This window comes from Pristiophorus japonicus, chromosome 23 (genome assembly GCF_044704955.1).
Source record: "Pristiophorus japonicus isolate sPriJap1 chromosome 23, sPriJap1.hap1, whole genome shotgun sequence".
Lineage (NCBI taxonomy): Eukaryota > Metazoa > Chordata > Chondrichthyes > Pristiophoridae > Pristiophorus > Pristiophorus japonicus.
In genome coordinates, this window is record NC_091999.1 from 17,506,405 (window position 1) to 17,523,224 (window position 16,820).

Genomic DNA, 16,820 nt, shown 5'->3' on the forward strand with positions numbered 1-16,820 from the left:
TCCATTTGCCTTCCTGATTACTTGCTGAACCTACATACTAACTTTTTGTGTTTCATGCACAAGGACCCCCAGGTCTCTCTCTACTGCAGCACTTTGCAATTTTTCTCCATTTAAATTATAATTTGTTTTTCTATTATTTTTGCCAAAGTGGATAATCTCACAGTTTCCCACATTATACCCCATCTGCCAAATTTTTGCCCACTCATTGAGCCTGTGCAGATTTTTTGTGTCCTCATCACAATTTGCTTTCCACCCATCTTTGTATCATCAGTAAACTTGGCAACATTATACTCTGTCCCTTCATCCAAGTCAATAATATAAATTGTAAATAGTTGAGGACCCAGCACCGATCCCTGAGGCACCCCACTAGTCACTTTTTGCCAACTGGAAAATGAACCATTTATCCCGACTCTCTGTTTTTTGTCAGCTCACCAATCCTCGATCCATGCTAATATATTGCCCCCAACCCAGTGAGCTTTTATCTTGTGCAGTAACCTCTTATGTGGCACCTTATCGAATGCCTTCTGGAAATCCAAATACACCACATCCACTGGTTCCCCCTTATCCACCCTGCTCGTTATATCCTCAAAGTACTCCAGTGAATTTGTCAAACCTGATTTCCCTTTCATAAAACCATGCTGACTCTGCTTGATTGAATCATGCTTTTCCAAATGTCCTATTACTGCTTCCTTAATTATGGACTCCAACATTTTCCCAACGACAGATGTTAGGCAAACTGGTCTGTAGTATCCTGCTTTTTGACTGCCTCCTTTTTTAAATAGGGGCGTTACATTTGTGGTTTTTCAATCTGTTGGGACCGCCCCAGAATCCAGGGAATTTTGGTAGATTACAACCAATGCATCCACTATCTCTGCAGCCATTTCTCTTAACACCCTAGGGTGTAAGGCATCAGGTCCAGGGGACTTGTTCGCCTTTAGTCCCATTATTTTACCGAGTACCACTTCATTACTGATAGTGATTGTATTAAGTTCCTCCCTACCTATCGCCCTTGATTATCCACTATTGGGATGTTTTTAGTGTTTTCTACCATGAAGACCGATACGAAATATTTGTTCAACGTCTCTGCCATTTCCCTGTTCTCCATTATTAATTCCCCAATCTCATCTTCCAGGTGACCAACATTTACTTGAGCCACTCTTTTCCTTTTTAACCCTCTTTAAAATGTGCCTCTTTGACCCTCGGTGTCAAATTCTATCTGATAATGCTCCTGTGAAGCACCAGGGGCCATTTTACAGAGTTATTTCACGGCTGAGATAGATACATTTTTGGCGTTTTGTGGCATCAAAGGATATGGAGATCGGGCGGGAAAGTGGAGTTGAGGTTGATGATCAGCCATGATGTTATTGAATGATGGAGCAGGCTCGAGGGGCCGTATGGCCTACTCCTGCTCATAACTCTTATGTTCTTAAAGGCGCTATATAAATGAAAGTTGTTGTCTATAAAGGAAGGAGAAATGGTGATGGGTCAGGGAGAGCATTTGATCAGGACTCGGAGATATGGCAGATGGACAGCTTATAGGGAGCGATAGAGTGAGGGAAAGGAGAGAGAGAGAGAGAGACCATGTACACAAGAAATGAACTGTAAAGTTGGGTGGGGAAGAGGAGGTGGGGAAGTGACAGCAGACAAAAGGAGGCACAATGGGAGAAGGGAGAGTGATAAAAGAGATAGAAAATAAAAAGACTTGCATTTATTTCGCACCTTTCACCACCAGCAGATGCCCCAAAGTGTTTTACAGTCAATTAAGTTATTTTTGATGTGTAGTCACTATCGTAATGTAGGAAACGCAGCAACCAATTTACAATGTGATAATGACCAGATAATCTGCTTTACTGATGTTAAGGGAAAATATTGGCCAGGACATCGGGGATAACTCCCCTGTTCTGCTTGAAATCGTGCAATGGGACCTTTTACATCCACCTGAGGGAGCAGACAGGGCCTCGGTTTAACATCTTATCCAATAGACAGCACCTCCGACAGTACAGCAGTCCCTCAGCACTGCACTGGAGCATCAGCCGAGATTTTTGTGTTCATGTCTCTGGAGTGCGACATCAACCCACAACCTTGTGACCCAGAGGCAAGTGTATTACCCACTGAGTCACAGCTGACACAAATACTGACATAGTTACAGCAGGTTAGCTCAGTTGGAGATGTTAGACGATGCATTTATCAATGCTTAGATATTTTTTCTATTGCACAAAATCAGTAATATTTTGGAACGTTCTGGTCAAGGTTCACAGAATAACAATAAGAAATAGGAGCAGGAGTAGGCCATTGGATCCCTCGAGCCTGCTCTGCCATTCAATAAAATCATGGCTGATCTGATCTTGACCTCAACTCCACTTTCCTGCCTAGTCCCCATAACTCTTGACTCCCCTTTAATTCAAAAATCTGTCTATCTCCCCTTTAAATATATTGACTGACTCAGCCTCCACAGCTCTCTGGGGTAGAGAATTCCAAAGATTCACGACCCTCAGAGAAGAACTTCCTCCGCATCTCTGTTTTAAATGGGTGACCCCTTATTCTGAAACTATGCACCCTAGTTCTAGATTCCCTCAGGAGGGGAAACATCCTCTCTGCATCTACCCTGTCAAGCCCCCTCAGAATCTTACACGTTTCAATAAGTTCACCTCTCATTCTTCAAAACTGCAATGAGTACAGGCCCAACCTGCTCAAGCTTACTTCATAACACAACCGCTTCATCTCAGGAATCAAGCTCGTGAACCTTCTCTGAACTGCTTCCAATGCAAGTATATCCCTCCTTAAATAAGGAGACTAAAACTGTACACAGTACTCCAGAAGTGGTCTCACGAACACCCTGTACAATTGTAGCAAGACTTCTCTACTTTTATACTCCATTTCCCTTGCAATAAAGGCCAACATTGCATTTGCCTTCCTGATTACTTGCTGTACCTGCATGCTAACTTTTTGTGTTTCATGCACAAGGACCCCCAGATCCCTCTGTACCGCAGCATTTTGTAGTCTCCATTTAAATAATAATTTGCTTTTTTATTCTTCCTACCAAAGTGCATAACGTCACATTTTCCCACATTATCTGCCAAATTTTTGCCTATAATCCTTTACAGATTCTTTTTGTCCTCCTCACAACTTGCTTTCCCACCTATCTTTGTATCAGCAGCATATTTGCCTGCAGTGCACACCGTCCCTTCATCCAAGTCATTAATATAGATTGTAAGTAGTTGAGGCCCCAGCACTGATCCCTGTGGCACCCCACTAGTTACAGTTTGCCAACCTGAAAATGACCCAGTTATCTGTGTTTTCTGTTCGTTCGCCAAACCTACATTTATGCTAATATATTACCGCCAACCCTGTGAGCTCTTATATTGTGCAGTAACCTTTTATCTGGCACCTTATCGAATGACTTCTGGAAATTCAAATACACATCTGCTACTGGATCCTCTTCATCCACTCTGCTCGTTACTTCCTCAAAGAACTCGTCAAATTTGTCAAACGTGATTTCCCTTTCATAAAACCATGCCGTCTCTGCTTGACTATTATGATTTTCTAAATGTCCTGCTACCATTTCCTTAATAATGGACTCCAGCATTTTCCCAATGATAGATGTTAGGCTAACTGCTCTATAGTTTCCTGCTTTCTCTCTCCCTCCCTCCCTTATTGAATAGGGGTATTGCATTTGAGTTTTTCCAATCCACTGGGACCTTGCCAGAATCCAGGGAATTTTGGGAGATTACAACCAATCGATCCACTTTCTCTGCAGCCACTTCTTTTAAGACCCCTGGATGCAGGCCATCACGTCCAGGGGACGTCCACCTTTAGTCCCAATAGTTTGTCGAGTACTTTTTCTTCAGTGATAGTGATTGTTTTAAGTTCCTCGCTCTCTGTGACCCCTTGATTATCTATTATTATTATTGGGATGCTTTTCGTGTCTTCCACCGTGAAGACCACACAAAATATTTGTTTAAAGTCTCTGCCATTTCCCTGTTTCTCATTTTTAAGTCCCCGTCTCATCCTCGAAGGGACCAACGTTTGCTTTAGCTATCTCTTCCTTTTTATATATCTGTAGAAGCTCTGACTGTATTTATATTTTTTCCAGTTTACTCTCAATCTAACTTCTCTCTCTTTATTATTTTTATTAAGTCAATACTTAAAACCACACAGCAGAAGGAAAGAATGTTCCATAGAAACTAGAATTGTCTCTTCTGAAATTCGATCCTGTACTTACAGTGATGACTTTTGTAAACTCCTTTTGCAGGGTGTTAGAAGGGGAGGATTTGAAGAAGGGAAACTCAAACTAAACGTCACGTCGTGATCAGATAGAGTCACTCGATTCATCAGGACTTGAATATCATCGGCCTTTGAATGTGGAAGGAGAAATGTTTTTTTGTTTTGTCTGTGGGGAAAGATTACAAACATCAGTGTGACTGAAAAAGCACTGAGACACACACCCGAGTGAGAGTGTATCAGTGCACTGATTGTGGAAAGAGCTTTAACCAGTTACACAGCCTGAAAAACCATCGTACCATTCACAGCGGGGAGAAACTGTAAACGTGTTGTGTGTGGAGGAGGCTTCAACTGATCATCCGACCTGGAGAGACGGAAGCACACCTGCACCACGGAGAAACCGTGAAAATGTGGGGACTGTGGGAAGGGATTCAGCTACCCGTCTGCACTGCAAATTCATCAACACAGTCACACTGGGGAGAGGCCGTTCACCTGCTCCGTGTGTGGGAAGCGATTCACTCGGTCATCCGACCTACTGACACACCAGCGAGTTCAGACTGGGGAGAGGCCATTTATCTGCTCTCAGTGTGGGAAGGGATTCAGTGTGTCATCCCGCCTGCTGATACACCAGCGAGTTCACACTGGGGCGAGGCCATTCACCTGCTCAGAGTGTGGGAAGCGATTCACTCATTCATCCAGCCTGGTGATACACCAGCGAGTTCACACTGGGGAGAGGCCGTTCATCTGCTCGGAGTGTGGGAAGCGATTCACTCAGTCATTCCGCCTGCTGACACACCAGCGAGTTCACACTGGGGAGAGGGCGTTCTCCTGCTCTGAGTGTGGGAAGCGATTCACTCTTTCATCCCACCTGCTGAGACACCAGCGAGTTCACAAGTGACTTCAGGGGTTGGATTCTGCTATAATTGCAGCTGTTAATCACATCCCGACTGAATCGTGTCCATTCTGACAGTTGAAGTTTGTTTCTGATGATAATAACCCTATAACTGGGCTGGAATATAATATTTTGATATTTCAACAACAGAGTGTGTCGACATTTAATGTTCCAAGATAAGAGGAGACTAATTGATGTCCTGTTACTGAATGCACCATTGTGGGGCCTTTTCTCCTTTCTAACTCTGGATTATTTCAGTTCTCATACCTTTGGTTAGTCTCGTGGACAAATGCCAGTTCCCCTTACCTTCCAGAGTGCCTCTCCTAGCCTTGGTATTGTGGGAAGGTGTCGGTAACATGCCTGGGATCACTGAACACAAAACCCAGTCTGTGAATCACTTTCAGATACTGGACTTAGTGTGTGTCCCACAGCATCTCTCTCACCTTCGATGTGTGAATGGAGCTTCATGCCTGCAAACCTGGGTTTAATTTAAATTTGAATCCACTCAGGAAATGTATTTAAGAAAATACAGATCACATCAAATAATTGCCAACGGTTTCGAGTCAACAAGATGAACAAGTAAATACATCCCGGCCCAATATTCCAGCTCTACATTCACAGGAGAAAGTCTGTTATCAAACTCCTCGAGTAGACAGAATAGAGAACAATGCTAACTCTAAGAATATCTAGCATCTGTTGTAAATATCTTTCAAATCCCGACTGATACAATCTGGCGTTTTCCTTTCAGTTGAAGTGAATGGAAGATGAGAGGGGTGTTGACATAGGGAACTCGGCTAATTCAGCTTCTGAAAGGTGTTCATGTTTAGTTCATTCCATATTGGGGAAAATGTGGTTGTTATCATTAGAGAGAGATTTCACTGAGCAGCAGTTGGTGTTTGCAACCAACTGGCCAAGGATATTTTCATCATAGAATATTTAGATTAGAAATATTATGTTAGAATAAGAAGAGTTCAAATACTAGTGGTTTGTGCTTGTCACAGGAAGACCAGTGCTTCCAACATTGTTGATGTCTGTTGACGAAAATGCAGACTTGTGTCTCTGGACTATGCCGTAGCCAAAGACGACCATATTAGGCAATGCCAGTTCCAGTTGGATAAGAGGTTGATGGCATAGGAAAAGATCCAGCAGTTAAAACAAAATTTTCTCCAGTTATCTGCAGACATCGAATGTCGCAGCATGCTGACAAAGTTGGACTTAAGAATTTAAAGTATTGAGTTAAATTATTGGGATCGATTGTTATAGAATTGAATTGTTACAGAATGGAGAAGTGGTGAAGTTATTCTAAACTTGTATCGAACCTTCGTTAGACTTTGTGTGTGCAATTCTGGTCACCATATTACAAAAAGGATATGGAGGCACTGGAGAGGGTGCAGAGAAGATTTACAAGGATGATACCAGAAAGGCGAGCGTATACCTATCGGGAAAGGATGGACAGGCCAGGTCTCTTTTCTCTTAGAAAAAAAAGGCTGAGGGGTGACCTAGTATTTTTAAAATGATGAAAGGTTTTGATAGAGTAGACACAGTGTTTCCACTTGTGGGGACGAGCAAAATTAGAGTCCATCAACATAAGATAGTCACCAAGAAATCAAATAGGGAATTCAGAAGAAACCTCTACCCAGAGAGTGGTGAGAATGTGGAACTCACTGCCACAGGGAGTGGTTAAAGCGAATAGTATCGATGCATTTAAGGGGAGGCTAGACAAGTATCTGAGGGAGAAGGGAATCGAGGGTTATGTGGATATAGTTAGATGAGGAATGAAGGGAGGAGGCTCGAATGGAGCATAAACGACGGCATGGACTGGTTGGGCCGAATGGCCTGTTTCTGGGTCGTATATCCGATATAATCCTGTTGTCCAAGTCACACTGCTCGAAGGGGAAGATAAATGACCTGCATCCAAACGCAATTGTTACTTTTGTCTTCTTTGTAAAATGACAAAGTCTGGGCATAATTTGTTTGTGAAATTAAAACTGATTTTATATATATATATATATTGCTAAGCGTCGCTGGTCAAACACATGGGATGGAAAATTTAGCTGAAAATTGAGATAATTAAGTTTTATTTTTGAAAAAGTCCCGTCTCTGTGGTTCTGTCCAAACTATGTATTCAGAAATAAGTTTTTGGGGGTGACTGTTATGCTCAAGTTAACTAACATCCTTCCTCTTGTAGACTGAATTGCTCTCTGGCATATTTTGGATAATAATAGGTCCAAGAAGAGGTTCGGTTAAATAAAATTAAACAAAGAAACTGGGTCAAAACTTGGACCAAGTGGGAATGTTTGATTGATGTTTAAAGACAGTATGATAATATTATATTCGACAGGAAAGTTCCTCCGGGCTCATGATAGAAATGGTGAATACTGTATAAAATGTAATGAGAGGAAATTAGTGTGGATATAAGAGGAAAACAGAAAAGTTACACCTCCAAATATAAATGTTTCTTAACTCATTGTTCCTGGGAGAATTGTCATAAATTAATGGGTACAATCTGGTGTTAATGTAAATTCTTGTTAAAGTCAGGGAAGTGTAGGAAATTGCTAAGATTTCTCTGAGATGTTTGTGTCATTGCCGACACTGAACAATAAGAAAACTGAATTTGATCGCCTGGCCACTAACCGAGACATCGGGACCATGCAGAGGGAGATGAGCAAAGATCTTCGACACCCCACGATCTTTTGATAAGATCACCTCAAATGGCTTGGATCAGATGTCACATGTGGCATGATATTGGGATACCGCTGTGTGTATGTGTGATCGAGTCTCAGGCATGCTCAGTTATCGACAACAGGACAACATGAAATGGCTAATGTGGCACAGGAGAGTGAGAGAACTTTTTAAACCATCAAGGTCGTGACACATTCTCCATCGAGAAACCGACTTTGAAATAAGCAGGATAGAGTTAAACACACTGCTACCTGTCAGAGGCATTAGAATTAACAGTGGCGAGAATGCTGATCAAATTAGGATTTCCTTACAGCTAGAATGGTCATCAGTTTCAAGGCCTCCACTAAGTACTGAACAAAGAAAGCTTGTAGAGAGGCTAAAAACAAAAAAGTCAGCATGTCTCTGTCTGGACAAGGTGGCCATGGCTGTGTGCAGATCAGCTACAAGTTGAAGGTGAGAGATAAGGAGGACAGACCTCACAGGCTCCATAACAAAACATGGATCCAAGTGAGAGGCCATTTCCAGGAGGAAGCAGAGGCCCTCAAAAGGTTTAGTTTTGGAATCCGTGATAAACCGAGGCAGAGACCCTCAAAAGCATACTTTTAGTGGTAATAGAGAAAGAACCCTAAAGCCTGCTCCTTGGCAAGTTTGGAAGACCAGGAAGACTCCCCTGAACCAAGTGGGTTGGGACACATCCTGACCCCAAACGCTAAATTAATAGTGTTCACTTAAAGATTTAGTATCACTCCAGGACAATAAGTAATTCAAGAACATTATAAAATACTTCAATATAAATTTAAAATATAATGACGGTAGGTTATTTTAAAGTAAGAAATGTCGTATGTTGATCAGTAATGTTAACTATAGGTTTGCCAAGTACAAATGCTGATAGTGATCATCATATGTGGAATTAAATAAAATGACATCCCACCTCACAAAAAGAACTCGACCTGTCCGATCCAGTAAAAGAAGCCACATTTAATGGACTAGAAGTAACTGAATCAGGAAATGTATTATATAACAATGTGTGTTTTTAAATTATGAATTGAAATCAAAAGATTTAAACATGAGCTTGAATCTATCAACTAGATTATGTGAAGGGAGATATTCAAAGTCAATAGACAAAATTGGAACAGAATGAGTAAAGGATGTGTTAGTAAAGAATAGAAAACAGGAACCAAGGGATGAGGAAGACGGGGAACACAAGGAGAATCAGTTTAAATCGCAAGGAAAGTGAGAGCTGACAGGATAGCTCAGAATAGGAGCCACAGCAAGGTTAGAAGGAGTAAACAGAATAGATATAGAAAGTGAATGGGAACACGATGTGGCTTACTGGTGGTATTGTGTGTAGCCTCTGTGACATTTATGATGAATGTGGTACAGAAGGGACTAGACAAGAGAGAGAGTAATCAAATCCCTTTGTTTATTCATGAAGGACAACTGAGAAAATGGTTTCGGGGAACCAAGTCATAGGCTTTGATGTGATGCAGCCAATAGGAATGGGGATTTTGTCCCTTCGGAAGGAGAAAGAAGTGAAGATATTAGACCACTGGGATTGGTCTTGCCTTTGCTGAGGAAAAATGGAAATTAAACAAAACCTTTGACGGTGTATAGGGTAGAACTGTTTGCAAGGGTGGAAGACTGAGTTAGGTCTGATCCATAAACAGTATGATGAATATCCAAGCTATCTGATTCAGAAGGGAGGAACTTGTATTGCGCCAGATATGCAGTGTTGTATTCTGAAAGGAGCAACATGGCTGTAGCATTGACGGGAAGGAGGTAATCTGTATAAAGAATTAGAAGGGGTAAGCTGCAGGACAAGTTATAATGAACCACAGAAGGCTGAAAACCAAGGGTGCGATAGGTGTATTGCCTGAAAAAGAAGGAATACAACTAAAGGGAGAGTGTACCCCAGCGATCGTTAGAGGAAATATACGGCGTATGACCTGAAGCGTGACATGGTAATAACACAGTGAAGCTGGTATTGATCGTGCACAGTTCAAGCAAGAAGGAATTCAAGCTAAAAATTGGGGTGGGACCCCAGGATCCTAGGAAAACTGGCCAGTGGGATAAAATGCTAGCTGAAATAAATGGAAAATTAATAAAAGAAAAGAAAAATGTTGGAAAAGCAAATTGAATTTACAAAGGACAGTTTGTTTTTACCAAAAGATACAAATGTGAACTTGAAAGCAGCGGCAGCTTGAAAGAGAAACAAAGATGTTGAGGAAAATGGACTGGAGGAAGATCATCAAATTACAAAACCTCATTTGAAGAAATGAGATTTAAATTGGCTGTGAAAAAGATATTGGTTTAAATCTAAAAACTTACGAGTTAAACCCGACAAAGCTCTGTGCTGAGAAAGAGAAACAACGATGTCTAACTATGGACTGGAGTAAGGTCATCAAAAAATGATTAAGTTCGGATTCAAAAGGGGGAAAAGTAGTAAGCTCGGCGAACTCAGCACAGAAAGAAAAAACTGGGAGTTACAGAATTCTTAAAAACGATGGACCGACACCGACGATTAGATTTTGTGCCGAGAGAAATAAAACATAAGATTTGCTCAGTGAACGGGATCGTAAAAAAAACAAACTGCTGGAATGTATATAGATTGCGTGGAAATTGGATTTCTGTAAACAGAATAGCAATTAAAAATGTGTGGTCCCTCTTTAAATCAATGAAAAACTCGTTGGCAAGTATTTGAATTGGATGTGTAGAGAAATTGGAGTTTAATCTAAAATGCTGCCTTTCCCGCTGAGAAGGTTTTATCATGGCAACTTTACGAATAATTTCTGCTATTTTAACGGATTCCTAATTTCTTATCAAGTTTTGAAAGCACAAAGACTTGGGGAAATATTTTCAGATGAATAACCGAAATCACATAATGACGTCAGACCTTCTTACAAACCTGTAGTGGAGTTAACCCATTCCATTGACAGCTGTTTTATTTATACTGGACATTATTAGTTTGGATTTCTTAATAAAAGAAAGAAGACACACCCGACAGACAGAGGACATGGTGGGATAGTCAGAATAAAAATAAAACGAAGAAAGCCTATGCAATAATACTTGCCTGCTACAGAGGACAGATAGATACTCAAACAAAATAAATTCAAGTGTTAGAAGTTAAGATGAATAAGCTGGAAGAGATAAAGACAGGACCAGACGGATAGTGCAGTGCACTATCCCTATGGTGTACCCCACGGTGGGTAAGTGTAGTCCACAACCCCAACCTAACAGTCAATCAGACAGGGATAATGACTGCAGATTCGAGGGGCCCCGGCACATGATAATGGCTATTTATCAGTGACACCAATACGCACCACCACCATTCGCTCCAGCGGATGTAGAGCAGCCCACATTACCAAACAGGAGGTGCCCCTCAGCCCACAGGAGACAAATTCTATTGAATAAGTTACCAACCGCTAAAGCAAAATAGTAGAAATAAAGAATTCTGACAAAAGTTTGCAGTCGAATATTTTGACTCAAAAGGCAGGGAAAAGGGTTGGGGAGTATGGGGAACGAACGTGGATTGAATATAAAAACCACTCCGGGGCTGATGACCGCAACAGAAATGATGCAGCATTCTTGAAAATATTTAAGGATAGACTATGAAAGGCACATCAAAGGATAATTAAGTGAGTATTTAACATTGGAGATGATTATGATGAAACTTTGGAATGGGCAGAACATGCAGAGGAGTTAAAGTTAGAACAAAGGGATAAAAGAGCAAAAATAGCAGCTACAGCACTAGCAGCCGAGATAAAGAAGGAAGAGACGCACTCCAGCGCAGCTCACCTGATATGTTTAAACTGCAATCAGGAAGGCAACTTCAGTAGGGATTGCCCTCTGAAAAGGAGAGGTTACGGAAATTCTAAAGGGAGATGTCAAAATTGTGGTAAACTTGGACATTTGGCCAAAGATTGCTGGAGTAATTGGGGAGGCGCAGGAAGGCGAGGCCACCAACAGGCAAAGAAGGGAACACCATTAACCAGGGAAGATCTGATGGACATGCTCTGACAGGTACCAGCACCACTGGTACCACTGCCACCACTGCCCCAACCCGAGAACACCTAATTACCAAATTAGATTTGCCCCTGACCCATTGGACCGTCAATTTACAAATAGAGGGTGGGGGATATCAGAAAGCAACCCTAAGTGAGATGGCGTTGTTAGAAGTACAGAGGTAATGCTACCTGCCCAGTTTTGGTGCTGTCAGAATACAGAAGACAACATATTGGGCATGGATACATTAAGGGAGATAGGGGTACTGATAGATCCTCAGCATAACCGGATAATTTTGGGGGACAAGCACGAAAACTGAATTAAGTTCGAACACCCGGGACACCAGCAGCAACGAGTGGTAGGAACAACCATAATCCAACGCGAGTGGGAAACAAAGGCTGTATGGGGTAGCGTGTGCCAATTATACCCGACTCTGTGTGCACAATGCAAACAAAATTGTGGATTCGCAGAGATATCACCCATCAAAATTCCTGGACCCGAACACAAAGCTCACTGACAGTTCCAATTAACACCAGAAGCTGAGGTAGCAGTCTTCAGATAGGGCAAGAATTAGAGGAGCAAAGTGTATTGAAACATGTAATAGCCTCCATTAATTCACCTGTGTGGCTGGTAAAGATACCCAACAAGTCTTACCGACTGACTATCGAATATACCGCCCTGAATAAGGTGACTTCCGGAAAACAGCCAATAGTGGCAAGTCCGGCCACAGTTTTTAATGGCTTGGATCCATAACATAAGATATTCACCATGCTGGTATAGCGAATGGAACTTGGACCATTCCGGTAGACAAAGAGTCCCAAGGAAAATTTGCCTTCACGGTAAAGGGAAAACAATACACATGGGCCAAACAATACACATTGGATTCAATAACAGCCCGAGCATATTTCATCGAATATTGTCAGGGATTTTGGAACCAGTAGAGTTAGGAAAAGGAAGGAGCGAAGTAACATATCTGGGATACATAATATCATAAGGGAAGAGACAGATGCCCGAGGACAGTAAGTAAGAAATTCAATCAATCCCAGGCCGGGAACCGTGAAAGGAGTCAGGCAGGTACTAGGGTTATTCAACTACTGCAGAAATGTTATTCCTGAATATGCCAAGATGACCTAACCTATACAGAACCAGGTCAAAGGGTGGAAACCCTCCTAAGAGCCAGTAAACTGGGGCCTAGATCAAGAAACCGCATGTGTGCGGTTAAAACAAACTCTCACAAGTGCTCCAGCCCTGGGACTACCAGACCAGAATAGGCCCTACCACATTAACCATCATTATAACGCGGTGGTGATTCAATTACATGGAGACAGGCATAGACCGTGGCATATTGCTCAGATAAACCGCAACCTGTAGCTGCAGGACTGTCCAGGTGCGTTGCTGCCCTCGACTGTGTGGCTTGGGCCATCAGAGTTAACGAAACAATAATAATGTAAGGATGCATTATTATACATACCCAGCATACCTTAGTAGAATTACTTAACAATGGAAGGTTAAAAACGGTTTTCGATGAACAAAGGGCAAGATGGTAAATAACGCTCTCCCCCCTCCTCCCCTGCGGCCCCCCCACACCCCACCCAACGGTAACAATAATAAAATACGCCTGCAGGGTGGATCATTGCAGAGGGAGAGGAGCATCAGTGTAGCCCAACAGAGGAAGGTGAGGGAAGAAGTCAGGCAAGTGAAACCCCGCTTGAGGAGGCAGACATGGATCTATATGTAGATGGGTTTTGGTGCTATATCAATGGGACACCACAGACGGGATGGGCCGTGGTAGATCGCAGCGGACAGGTAAAAGGGGAAGGACGGTTAGAAGAGAATCTATCAGCTCAAGTGGTTGAATTAGTGGTTCTCACTGAGGCTCTGATGCTTGCTGGGGGAAAATGAGTAAACATCTATACAGACAGTCGATACGCGTTCGGAGTAATGCATGATTATATGATAGCCTGCAGCAGACGGGGATACATGACCTCAGAAGGAGGGCCGATTAAACATGTGGAGAATGTGAAACATCTCGTGGAAGCCTCCCTCCTACCCCAGCAGTGTGTGATAATAAAGATGAAAGCACACGTAAAAAATAATGATCAGTATGAACAAGGGAATGCATGGACAGATGAAGCAACCAACCGAGTGGCAGAGACAGGAAGCCCAAGGCGAGGCATGTACAATTGGACGAGAGGAAGTAAACATGCTTGAGGTACAGGGAGAGGCCACTCCGCAGGAACAGAAGGGGTGGAAGCAGAGAGGGCCAAACAAGGGACCAACGGGATATGGAGAAAAGATGGGAATGTGGTGGCCCCATAATGCATCCAGGGGAGCCTATTAAATTTATACCACGGGTATGTCCATACAGGTAGAACCAACATGATAAGCTCGATGTCCAGATGCTGGTGGTGGAAGGGAATATCTAGAGATATAGAGGACCTCTGCAGAAGGTGCGTGATATGCGCAAAATACAACCCAGGGGGGAAAGTAAAGCTCAGAATGGGACATCAGCCCCGACCGAAGGGACTCTGGGAAAATTTGCAGGTCGAGTTTACTGGACCATTATCCAGCAACAAGGGGAAGACATACTGCTTAGTTATAATACACCAGTTTACGAAGTGGGTAGAAGCTTTTGCCGCGAGGAATTGTTCAGTAGAAACCATGGCCAGGATCCTAGCAAAGGAAATAATGGCATTACAGCTGAACTCAGATCAAGGTTCACACTTCACAGGGAAGATAATGAAACATGCCTGCGCATAGGGATTAGGCAAAAATATCCCACATAAAAGAGACTGGAAAGGGATGGGTAGACAGGATACCCCGAGTATAAATAAAGCTCAAGGCAACCCCTAGTCGGACGACAGGAATTATATCCTTTGAACTAAAAAAAAATGGAAATCTGTAATGGAACTCTGTAAGCAGTTACATGACTTAGAGTCAAAGGTTAGAGATCAGCAAATCAAGGATTTAGAGAACGACACTAAGAAACAGAAGTTCCAAACACCCCAAATAGGCAGTCAAGAGATTACCCCAGAGAGGTTCTGGATCACATCCAAATGGATCGGACTCTATCAGGTAATCATGGTAAGTTATGGTACTTATAAGGAGTATCAGCAAGTGGAAACACTGGACCCAGTTAAAAAAGCATGGTCACTAACTAACCAGTGACAACCGGAAAATATTGCTTTTTGCAGGACTCGAGTGCTCGTGGAAATAACGTGGAGTAACGCAGCCTCATATCAGGGACAACAGACTGAGGGATGGCAAGGCCTATATTACAGGGACTTGGGCGACATTAGTTTAATAAAACATCAAAAACACTGATGGTGACGGACGGAGCAACAGTAGAGTTAAATAACGGGCATAAAACAACGTTACAAGGAAACGAAACAACATTGGGGATGAGCCAATAATATAGAACCATAATTAGTGGGAATAAGACCGCGGTGTGTTTTTAATCAGGAGGGACAAACATACTGCACCAGGGGAAGGGGGTGCAGATTTCACTAACATCTATGAATGGTGGTGGAGGGATATCTCCAGAGAGAGACCCACCAACACGGCCCCATCCACTACTTTAGCAACAGTGAGCACTACCAGGGCCTCAACCATCACACCCTCAGCGCCACAAACGTGTCCAACTGTGAACACTGTGGCAAAAGAGAAATTGATAAGGCAGACCAAGGATAAGATACACTTCAGGGTATGTCAGCGAATAATTACTGTATTCGTAAATTTCAACAATATAACTATCCCCAACATCTGCGGGTTAAACAGTAAAAGTCTGTATAGAAACCTGACCCTGCGAGCACTAAAAGGCCTTGAATCAAAAGCCATGAAATTTATTGTGGAAAGAGGGTCAGGTAAAAAACGGGACTGGGGAAAAATAGGGATACTAGAAAAGGTACATGGTACACAGGATACGCGGCGGGATACACTGCAGGATACGCGGCGGGATACGCGGCGGGATACGCGGCGGGAGTTGCGACACTATAGAACTACAAACGATAGATGAGTGAGTTAATGCCCGAGCACAAACCTTACAGGGATTGCTGGAAAGGGATGAGGATAATGAAAAGTTATAGGCGCAACTGGGTAATGGCGCAGAAAGGGAATTATAACAGTGGCCCAAACATTGCGAGACCACGCCAGAACTATAAATGAATAGAGCAGAATGGAACTTAAGTAAAACCATACTGACAGAACTAGTGTGTACAGAATATGAAACATGGTTGCTCAATGGACTACAACATAACATAGAGTAGCTTCAGAATAGAAAGGTGCCGGATTGGATAACACTCGATATATTTACCAACTGGACCTGAGACAAAAACATGACTCATGCCTGCGAGGTGTTGAGAAACAGTCATGCTTGGGTCCCAAAGGCCTGCTGTGTCACCGGACATTTAAATAGATGTTTTATTATCTATACAACAGTATGATGTGACAAGGCGAGATTCTCTACACCAAACAATGTGGGAGAAATAAGGAATCAAACTCGCGTGCGGTACGATGACAAACCAGAAATGTAATTGAAGAGAACAACAGTACTAAGAGTCTCAGCATATATAGATTGTTATAAAAATAACCAAGTTGCTTTATTTCGAGATCCACTATGAATGATCAAAGATGACTGTGGATATAACCAAGTTGACGGGTGCACCTTGAGTATCACCCCGCTAACACATTGCTACTAAATTATCGCTGTTCCACGAGGTTATGGAGATTGATGTGTGAGCACCACGGCAACTGACATGAAGAAAGGAACACCTCATGCTCCATTATGGATATTGACTTCTGCTTTACTCCACTTAGTGAGACAGATATAAACGTGTTTATTATAACCCCTGAGACAAAGGAGGAAAGATCGATGGGACAATGATGGACATTTCCTGAGGAGGTTATACGAAGGCCATCGGGCCACAAGGAAAACCGATACTCGATCTGAAAGAGAAACAAACTCGACTGAAGTGGACACCATTCGACAACATAGAGGATATTCCAGGCGGGGCAGAAATTCGGC

At 42.6% G+C, this 16,820-nt stretch overlaps 1 pseudogene; it reads left to right on the top strand.

Moving 5' to 3' along the window:
* The first annotated feature begins 4,621 nt into the window (after nt 1-4,621).
* On the top strand, nt 4,622-5,870 carry LOC139235412 (oocyte zinc finger protein XlCOF20-like; annotated as a pseudogene).
* Nucleotides 5,871-16,820: the final 10,950 nt, after the last annotated feature.